A 10,772-nucleotide genomic window follows, 5' to 3' on the forward strand; every position below is an offset into this window, starting at 1 on the left:
TACCATGATACTTGCAGCATCATATTTTATGAAAACCACGGTGACCATAACATAGAAACCGTTCACTATCTCTAGCCTCGATTGCTCGAACTCGAGAAAGACAATCGGAATATGCTTTTAACATAATATCTCTATAACGCGAAATAGAAATCGAGTTAACACTTAAATAAAACTCCAAGTCTGAGCTCGAATACACGATCTCAAGATATCCATTTAGAAAAGTCCTTTTAATCACGTGAAACAACAAGAATGTGCGTCTTCGAAGGCCCAGTAAATGTTCTCAAAAATGACAATCAGAGAATAATTTGTATCGTTCAATTTCTCCCCTGATTGACCATTCGAAGAGCAAAGTCATGTTAAAAAGGCTTAAACAAGTGATCTCGAATACGAGAGAGAGAGAGAGAGAGAGAGAGAGAGAGAGAGAATATGTGATTAAAAAGAACTTTCCAATTCATGTGAACGTATCGCATACGTGGTTGTTGTTGTTGTTGTGGGGTTTAACGCCATTTTTCAGCACACGATAGGCTATACATGACGGCCAGTATTAATGGTGAAGGAAGAACCCAGGAAAGAACCACCGACCCACAAAAGGCTACTGGCAAGCTTTATCACATGTCCACGTTGGCTGAATCCGAGACTCGAACTGGCGCAGACAGAGGTAAGATGGCAGTGATCCGTAACGGACAGCGCTTTAGACCACTCAGCCACTCGTGGCCCCATGCGTGACTTTCTCCTTTCTTGTTTATCAATACTGCGAAGCGTTTCCCAACATAGTCACAAAAGCAGATATCAGAGAGAGAGAGAGAGAGAGAGAGAGAGAGAGAGAGAGAGAGAGAGAATATTAGTAGTCACAATTTACGATTCACACTGAGAAAAATTTGTTGTTGTTGCTGTGCTAGGGTTTAACGCCATTTTTCAGCACAAGATAGGCTATACACGGCGGCCAGTATTAATGGTGGAGGAAGAACCCTGGGAACTTGACCGAGTGTTGACGCTTGATAAAATTTGTCGTTTGAGGACTGATGAAAGCCAGAGTGTTTTCGGGCATGAATCGTTGGCGGTACACTAAGGAACACGCTTTGGCAATGGTGCAGGCTTCTTTCAAACAGTTATAGAAATTTTCCACAGAAACGCCATAAAATCTCCACGTCAGAACGACAATATTTTAACATTTCTTCCTGAAAGTTGCAAAGTCCGAGGTTGAGTCCTGTACCAAGCATAGAAAGCTTCTCGTTGGTCGGTATGCATGTTGTCGGGGTCGTAGTAGTGAGCGTCAGGTTAATGGGTTAGAACGACGTGTTGATTGGCTTCGGTATCGAAAAAGTGTCTAAAATAGCCTTTGCCCATTTCTGTAATTCCAAACCTTGTAGGCATTCGCCTCAAAGGCAGTGCAAAGTAACTCATCGATTCTTTAAACTGTACTTGTTCCACTTGCATGGAAATGATTTTGGCTTTGTTCAAAGTCACTCTAGGACGTTCGGTACTTTGCTCCGTATAGTATTTCAAACAAACTGTCCATCGTGTCCCAATAAATTGTAAGCCATCTCCATGGCATAGTGATGACAATGTCCGTCATTTTCAATGTCCTCTTGGCTCCAAGTCTCGTCTATGGGGTCTAAGATTCATTGGGTGAAATCGGCCAGTGTGTTGGGTCCCCGAAATATTTTTTTTTACGTTCTCCAGGAATCTGGCTGCAGTGAGGGATATGACCAAAGATAGGCTCTCGGATGCATTTCTCGCACGCTCGATGAGCCACACAGAAATTAGGAATGTGAATGCCGGTCTCTTGCGTGCATTCGAAATCGAGCAGATGAAATTGCCTTTCTTCTGGTCATCATCTTCTTTTTTGATGTTTTCATGTTAGTTTTGAATGAAGCACCCATGTTCACTTCTTCAGACAGTTCTTGGTTCTGTTTTTTCTCAAAGGAACTTCACTAACCCCAAGCGTGTCAAACACCATTGAATTTCGTTCCTGCGAATCTGCACTGGCATTTTCTTGAAACGCGATAAGAATATGTGGTGGTGCCGAAACCCAATGCTGCGATGCTATCTACCATGTTAATAAGCCAGCAATATAACCAGCAAGGGGGGGGGGGGTCAGTAGTAAAGTGGGCCACCATAGGGACAATGGGAATTAGCATTACAGACCCCCCTTGGGCCACTATAGGGACAATGGAAATTTAACATGGAGAAAAACGCTGGGCCACTTTAGGGACAATGGGAATTTAACATAGAGTTTGGGCTTGTTTAGGGACAAGGGAAATTAACATGAGGAATAGAGTTTGGGCTTGTCTAGGGACAAGGGGAATGGAACAGGGGACTATAGTGTGGGTCTGTCTAGGGACAATGGGAATTTAACATGGGGAATAGATCGTGGGACTGTCTAGGGACAATGGGAAATTTAACATGGGGAATAGATCGTGGGACTGTCTAGGGACAATGGGAAATTTAACATTACGGAAACCCCTGGGGGATATAGCCTCAAGGAAATTTAACATATGGAAATTGAACATGGTGGATCTGTATAGCGCCAAGGGGAATTGAACATGGTGGGACTATCTAGGGACAATGATGGTAGAGGGTCAAACACAACAGAGACAGAAACATACATACACTAGTACAAGCGTGGGATTTATATATAAAGCATTACGAAGACCTGAAATCTTGCTGGGGTGTTCAAAAATTTGCATAATTGTAATGATGCTATAAATAGCTATAATCAAGGAAATGCTCAATGACAAAATGGATGTGACTAAAAGTAACGTTAAAATGACGAAATTGTCCCAGAATTTAAAGGAAAATAAACATATCCCCGAAAATTAAGTTACAATGGTTTAGACTAAAATGGATAAAATTAGTAACTACTTACAATATCAACTTCTGTGACGATCGTGGATAAATACCTATGTATCTATAATCAGCTGAAATTCCTATGAAATCCCACTATCTATTTATAGCTCCAACTTGTGGGTTTTTCCTTTGGAAAATCCCACTATCTTTTTATAGCCTCAGCTTGAGTGACGTTCCTGTTTATGAATTCTAGTATATATGTATAGCTACAAAATGTGGAAATCCCCAAGTCGATATTTATAGTCTCAAAATTTCCAGCGTCAGTGACGTCACTGTACTGAACACTAGGGGATAAATGGCAACAGTGTTGCAAGTGGCTGACCTGAATACGCGCTACTGTAGGTAGGTAGGTAGAGTGTATCTGATAGGGATAAAGTGAGTTTTATAGGGACAAACAGAGACCAATACACACAACATACGCGCGCAGACACACGCACACACACACACACACACACACACACACACACACACACACACACACACACACACAGAGGGAAGAGGAAAAAACAAACCCCAAATATATATCAACACAGAGGGGAGATAATACAAACCCCAAATAAACTATCCACACAAACGTACGCGAACGCATACAAACCCCAAATAAACTATCCACACAAGGTCGCTAACGCATACAAACCCCAAATATACTATCCACACTCGGGAGGAAGAAAAAAACAACCAAATATACGATCTACACAACGTACGCTAACACACACACAAACACACCACACACACACACACACACACACACACACACACACACACACACACACCACAGAGGGAAGAAGAAAACCATTATACACTATCCACATGGAGTGAAGAAATAACCCTTTATATATATACTATCAACAGAGAGTGAAGAAAATAACCCATTATATTCCATCAACACAGAGTGAAGAAGAAAAAGTTTTTTGAAAGCACCTAAGCCCTCACCTGCAATAACCAACTCTGCCAAACACCTACACCCCACCCCCACTCCCAACACTACAAAACCCATTTAACCCGTTATTTTATGGCATCAGTGTGTGCTTTAGGAAACATCAAGACACAAAATGATGGATGAATAGACTGACTATTGTTTACGGACTTGCATGCCTAAAGAGCGTGCGTGAAGGAAAACATCCTTCCATTTCAATTCTAACTAAAACATGATCCAGAGGGACAGAGAGAGGTGAAAGAGCACAATTTCATAAAGTGTGAGTAAAAACAAAACACGCCATCCTTATTATACAATGTCAAGACCAAGAGATACTTACGTTTTCTTTCTGGTCTATTCTCTTTTAGAAGGTAGTATGAAATTTCACATCAGGGCCAACGCATCGGCTCACATTGTCAATTTTTCCATTTCCATGTCTTTACTGGCACAAGTTCTTCATCATCTTCAATTTCTTCTTCTTCTTCTTCTGAATCCCTCTTTTCTGTTTCGTCTTGTTTCTGTTTCTTCTCTTTTCTCGTAGGGCACTCTGAATTTCAGTGTCCTTTCTCCTGACAACGATATTAGGTATCTTGACTTTTGTCTCTCTTTCTTAGACGAAGCAGGTATTTTGGAGACAAATACCCATTTACCTTTGCAGATATAGCAAACTTCATTAGCACACACTTTCGTATGACTCTCATCAAATCAACGACCAAAAGAGTAAGTTTTGTTGCCACTTTCGCATGTGAATTATGCTTTCGTATGACTTTTAGCAAATATTTGACCAGCAGGTCGATCTCTGCTGACTCTTCCATCTTCTTGATCGTTTGAGAGTGGAATGAATACTCTGACGCTAAGACACTCTCCTTATATACAGGGACCTGCTGCGTATGAAACCTAGTCAAATCCAATTTGCAATAAGATGAAACGATTTCATTGAGGAAGTAAAAGGCAATGATGTACCGTATCGCCTCACACAGAAGCTGAAGTGTTAGCTCAGATCCGTGTCAGCGATTTCGAAGACGACATAACTGAGCTTTCATCAATGCTCTCCATTTATGCCACAAAACCACGAGTCCTGATTCACGCCAAAAGAAATTTCGTTCGGTCCATAAAAAAGAGTGTTACATCTGAGAAACGCAAAAACGAACTTCCAGGAAACTGAGAACGACGGCTTACACCTACAACGTGAAATGTATGAGTTCAAGTAGTGCGTAAAACTTAGTCAAATTACATTTTTATAGTCAAGACGAAACGATCTCTTTTCGAAGAAGAAAGCAGACACCAAGCGACAATGGCGATCCGTGTCACACAACACTTTTCAAAATGTATATGATCAGAGGTTTGTTCTAGCGATCTGCACGGTTAAATTAAATGTTGATGTATATTGTAATAAGACGGACACAATTTCCATGGGATCGCCCATGGAACCATTGTTCGTGCATTAGTTTAATTTTTTAAAATATTTTTTTATATAAATCGCCTATAGGATAGACCCAGTAAAGCATGGCCATTCTCGTCACTGTGTGAATAGCTACTCAAGTGAATTCGAAGTGAACGCGGTAAGAAAATAAGTATAGCCAATGAAATGGCTTACAACGGGTGATGCATTGTTTTGTTCTAGGACTGTGTGGCATAATAATCCCTATGTTCTTGCGTTGTTACCATTACAGTGCAGACAGACTGAAATGTGAACTTACAAACCCTCTTTGTGTGTGTTGTACCATTTCTTCTTACCACATCAAAATACTGAGCGTCACAGTATTGGTTCGCGTTTTCAAGCTGACCATTTTTTTTATATCTCACTTAAACATTTTAACATAAACACTCACACTCACATCGGTAAAGTCAGAACAGATGTGTTACAGTATTGAGGGGCATGTTATCTTTTTTTTTCAAACTAATAAATTTGGGGTTTGTATGAAGTAAAGAACCGAAAGTACAGTGAAACTCAAGGATGATGACCCAATCTGTCTGTCTATTGATGCGTGTATTTACTTAAGAAGAAATATGACCTCTAAAACAAAAGAGATACGGCAAGCATGATTAAAATGAACATAACGATGTTTTCCTTCACGCCCGTGTAATTTAGAGCTTCAATCCTCTTTGAAGACAAACTTGGTCTCCTTTTGTAGGGCTTGAAATAATAAAAAACCTGAAAAAATCTTAAGCACTTTGCTATAGATAATTTCATCAACAGACTAAACAACATAAATACCGTTACAACACTAGAAAGCCTTAAATCTTCTATCAAAAAGAAATGCATAAAAAAAATAAAGATTAACGATAACTAACCAATGAAACCGAATTTAACAAAGGCAGTGACATGTGAAGAAATGGCTCTCACTTTGGAAAGGTAGGCGAACGTACTCTGTCATGCACCATCATTTTGAAAAAAAATTATAAACAGAGAGAAACCTGAATTCAAAATTCAGTTTTTTTTTCTTCAAAATTGTTTCGTTTCTTTTCTCATTTTTTTTGAACAAATCTAAGCACTAATATAGAGTGGAAAAGGGAAAATGCACATACAAGCTTTGATATTTCTGAAAAAAATGAGGGGATATTCCTAACGTTCATAATCACCTATATATGCTTGGACTTGTCTGTGACTTATCCACAAAACAAGATGTACATATTTCTGGTCAAGCTGCAAGTGCGTGCGTGTTTTTGAAAATGGTAAAAATTGGATATACAATTTTCTCGTGACACTTATAAAGTGAAGAGTCTGTGCAAGTGTCAAAAGCCAAAGTCATATAAGTTTTGTATTTTGTACGGCTTGTAAAGATTTCCACTTTAGAAAATGTGAAGTATCACAAGTTATTATCACAAACAGAAGTGGAACATAGGGGCTTGCAAGAAAGAAAATAACCCAGACAGTTGGTGTCATCAAGAGTGCTAGAGACGGTACCCGAACTTGCTTGCTTGCTTACTTGAATTAAAGTGATTTTCGCTCTAATGGAGCATATATCACTGGTTTAATAACGCACCGCGTGATTTTTAATTACTCCTGGGGAAGGAAAGAGAGCCTCATCCCCAGGCTTTTATGTACTCACAGACTACTTTTAAATTTAGCCACTCAGGTGTAGGACTAACTAGTCCTTAACAACCTGACTGAAAGGCTTTAAACATGAGTGGGAATAGTCTCACCACACACTCATTTTTCTGTCCGAGCGTGGTAAAGGAGGAAAAAAGGTGCTCAAAAAGACAGCCATGGGTGTTAAGTACTCAACAGGACGCTAGCCCGTACTTATTTCAAATCAAGTCCCGTTTTTGCTAATAGACAGTAAAAAGTACCAATAATGTATTAACCACTTGTGCAATTAGTTCAAATCTAACGAGTCTGTTAAATTTCCTACTTCCTAACATATCTATCTAATATTAGTACTTAGTGTAGTGTACATAAAAATAGCCATACTGATCTTCTTTAAATTATTATGTCTAAGAGACATATACCAGTTTGGTCACTGTTAGGTTTAAAAAGTTAAGTTTGTTGCGGTGTTCCAATGGGTCAAGTTTGTTTCGAGAATAGTTTAGTCAAGGAGGGATACCAAGCCAAATATGGTTCCCTAGTTATAAAAAAGCAATCTTTTGGAGCCCTAAAAAAGGCTTTTTTTTCTGTTAGAAGGTAACACGTCTCTCTTTTGTTTTCACGTTCTTTCTCGCACTCCTAGTCTCATGATTCTTGATATCAGGAAATGCGTAGCCATGATGGGCGGCAATGTAAGCAGCGGCTTCTACCAGTTGACTGAGGGGGTATCCAGCGTAGGTTTGTTTGTAGAATTGGGGAAGAACTCTGACCCTAATCCCCATTGAGAAGGTCTTGGTTTAAAGGTGTCTAGAGATTTGTAGGCAACGTATTGTATGACTCTAATAAACTACCCTGCTTTGTTGACGTCATACAATGCTTGATCTAGTCCCATTTCGGTGTACTTCTCAACGAGTGTCAGCGTCCCCCTCCTCCTCCTCAACCGCCTCAATTTCCTCTTCTGGTTCTGATACTAATTCTTTAGTTGAGGTAGATAGTTTCAAGTCCGCTGCTATGGTGTCTGTCGCTGTTATTGTTGTTGTGGTTGTTCTTCCAGCTGAGATTGCCTGCAGTATCGGAGTGAGAAAAGAACGTTGTTGTTGTTGTAGTGTTTAACGCCATTTTTCAGCACGCGATAGGCTATACATGGCGGCCAGTATTAATGGTGGAGGAAGAACCCGGGAAAAACCCGGAAAGAACCACCGACCCACGAGAAGCTACTGGCAAGCTTTCTCACATACCCACATTAGCCGAATCCGAGACTCGAACCCACGCAGACAAAGGTGAGATGACAGTGATCCGTAACGGAGAGCGCTTTAGACCACTCGGCCACTCGGGGCCCCAGAAAAGAACGTAGTGCCTCCGATAATTACATTTGAGTTTGCCATACCGTTTGTCTAACATAATTGGCCCTTTGTTTTGCCACCACTCTTTCCGGGGCAGGTTGTTTGTTAGGTATAGTCGGATGTTGACTAGATGTTATTTGTGTTCTCGAGGTGGGTGGAGTGCTAACTGGCTAGGTCTGCATTTCTTGCTCCCGCTACTGTTGCGTATATTGCTTCCCTCCACACCGAGTTCTGGGCCTAATTCTTTTAATTTCGTTGTACCCGAACTTACATTATCCATATTATCACCAACAAAAAAACCGCACAAACCTAAAAGAAACACTCACTCACTTTTTTACAGAACATTACTATTTTTTAAAATTTTGATAAGCGATGGAAACGAAGGACTTAGAGTCGCACTTTCTAACCAAGATAAAGAAATCATGTGCTGATAGACTCACTTCTGTATTTTTTCTTCTAACTGACTAACATATCATAGGCAATGGAATGTTATTTCTTTTCGAGAGCATGGGGTAGCCCTGAATTTTTTTTGAACTTGAAGCTATGGCGGTCGCTTAGGTTATAAGATGGCGACCTCCTCTGACGACAGGCTTTCTCACAGGATAAGGTCTGCTTCTTCGGAAAAGAGAAGAAGAACTCTTTGGTGTCGATACAACTGTTGACAAAGCCTCTGTCAGGTTCATGCTGCTGCTGTTGCTGCTGTCTCTGCTGTTTATGAAGTCTGTACTTCTCCATCCATTCTTCTTTCTCCTTCTTGAATTCCTCCTTGAAGAGCTCTTCTATCAGGTCTTCAGTGACTTTTAGCATTCTCACATTTTCTATCTCTTCTGGCTTCGGTATCAGACTGTGTCTGACCCTATGCAAATTCACGTAGGCTTCGTTGAGCTTAGCTAGTTTGGAGCACATCTTCGTAGGAGGATGAGTTAACAATGGATGGTTAGACTGGAAACTTCCCCGGTTCTTAAAGTCAAAGCGCGGACGTGAAGGAAAACATTACTATACGGTTTTCGAGCCGGAACGTTCAAATAGTGTTATGGGAGGGATAGAGAGAAGTCAAAGAGCATGAATCAACATTCCTATAGCCAAACAAACCACAAAGGCATTTTTTTTCTTCAAAACACAACATTTTTTTATTCATACTAAAAAACAACTCTAACATTTTTTTTAACAATAATCCAACATGATAACATCAAACATTTTTTCAAATACCTAACATTTTTTCTCAATTGACAATCTACTTTAAACAGGGCTGACAACGTTGTGAATGAAATTGTGATTTCCACTGTTGGAAATCATTAGGCCATTGATGGACACTACGTTTCCTAGTTAGAGACAAAAGATAAGCATAATGGTCACAAAACCATCGATCTACTTTCACCTCGTTTCTAGCAGAAGAACGAGGATCGAAATGAGTCACTAAATGTTCTAAGGAATAGCCTAGGCTGCGATGATGCAGAAAATACACACAGTATTGTCCACACACGAAGGAATATGTGCCTTGTTATTTCACATTATTGAATCGGGTGGTCTGAGCATTTCTTCTCATAAAGTCGATGATATCGTCTTCCAAAGGGGGCAATCCGTACGAATCGAAATATTCCACACATCCTTCTTGAGGAAAGTAGACGGCTACCCAGTGGGTTCCTGGGAGATGACTGTCGTCCGTGTTGATGACATAAGCTTGATGGTCTTGAGGTTTGCGATGAGGGAGTTCATCTTTAGCACAGACGACAGGATTCCAAGAAGCCGTATACGAACTGTGGTTCAAAAGGTAATAAAGTTCCCAGGTATCCATTTTTTTTTCTTCTTCACAGGTAATGATAAGTGATCAATTCGATCCTGACTTTTTGCTTGAAAATGTCTGACAAGTAACCGTTTCTTCGCCTTGTCTCCCAACTCTGATCCAACAGAGCTTCGATGCGATGGATCTCTTGAGTGGTTAATGGAGGACAATAATGTTCACGCAAGCCTTTATACCACTATTGTAACACGTCTTCTTCTGAGATGAGACTCCAAGCTTCGTCCAGATATTCGTCCAATTTTTCTTCTTGACTCAGCATCAGGCATTTATCGTGTTGAATTTCACTGGGATGATCGTTATGACATCCATAGCAATCTTTCTTGATCAGTTCCTTAATTTTTTTCTGTCAAGACTATAGCATAACAGGAAACTAAATGTGATTCTTGTTCTGGCCATCTAGACTTCATCATGATGACTTCTTCGTCTTTGTCTTGGGGTTCTTCTTCCTCAGGATCTTCACATTCCATGTCCAAAAAATTCCTACTATACAAACATTGATAAAAGTCTTCCATGACTTCTAATAGTCTAGAATGACTTCTCTCAAACTGTTGGTTTATATCGTATTGTCCAATTCAGCATACAGGATGACGTTCACCGTATTATCTGCGCGTAGATTTTCTGCAAACTGAAATTACACACGCATCTGGCCGGATTTTATAGGGTGAAAATGTCCCTCCTCGCTGTCTTGACTTACAATTCGTTAGAGAACCGTTTTCGAAAATGGAGTTTCACTGTAACTTTCCCTTTGGAGAATGGAATATTTTGTCCCAGATCTCCTTTTGTAGCAATGTTGACAGTGTCTAAATACGACTTACTGACGGGCAAATAGTGAGG

This window comes from Sinohyriopsis cumingii, chromosome 15 (genome assembly GCF_028554795.1).
Source record: "Sinohyriopsis cumingii isolate HCF-2022 chromosome 15, ASM2855479v2, whole genome shotgun sequence".
Taxonomy (NCBI): domain Eukaryota; kingdom Metazoa; phylum Mollusca; class Bivalvia; order Unionida; family Unionidae; genus Sinohyriopsis; species Sinohyriopsis cumingii.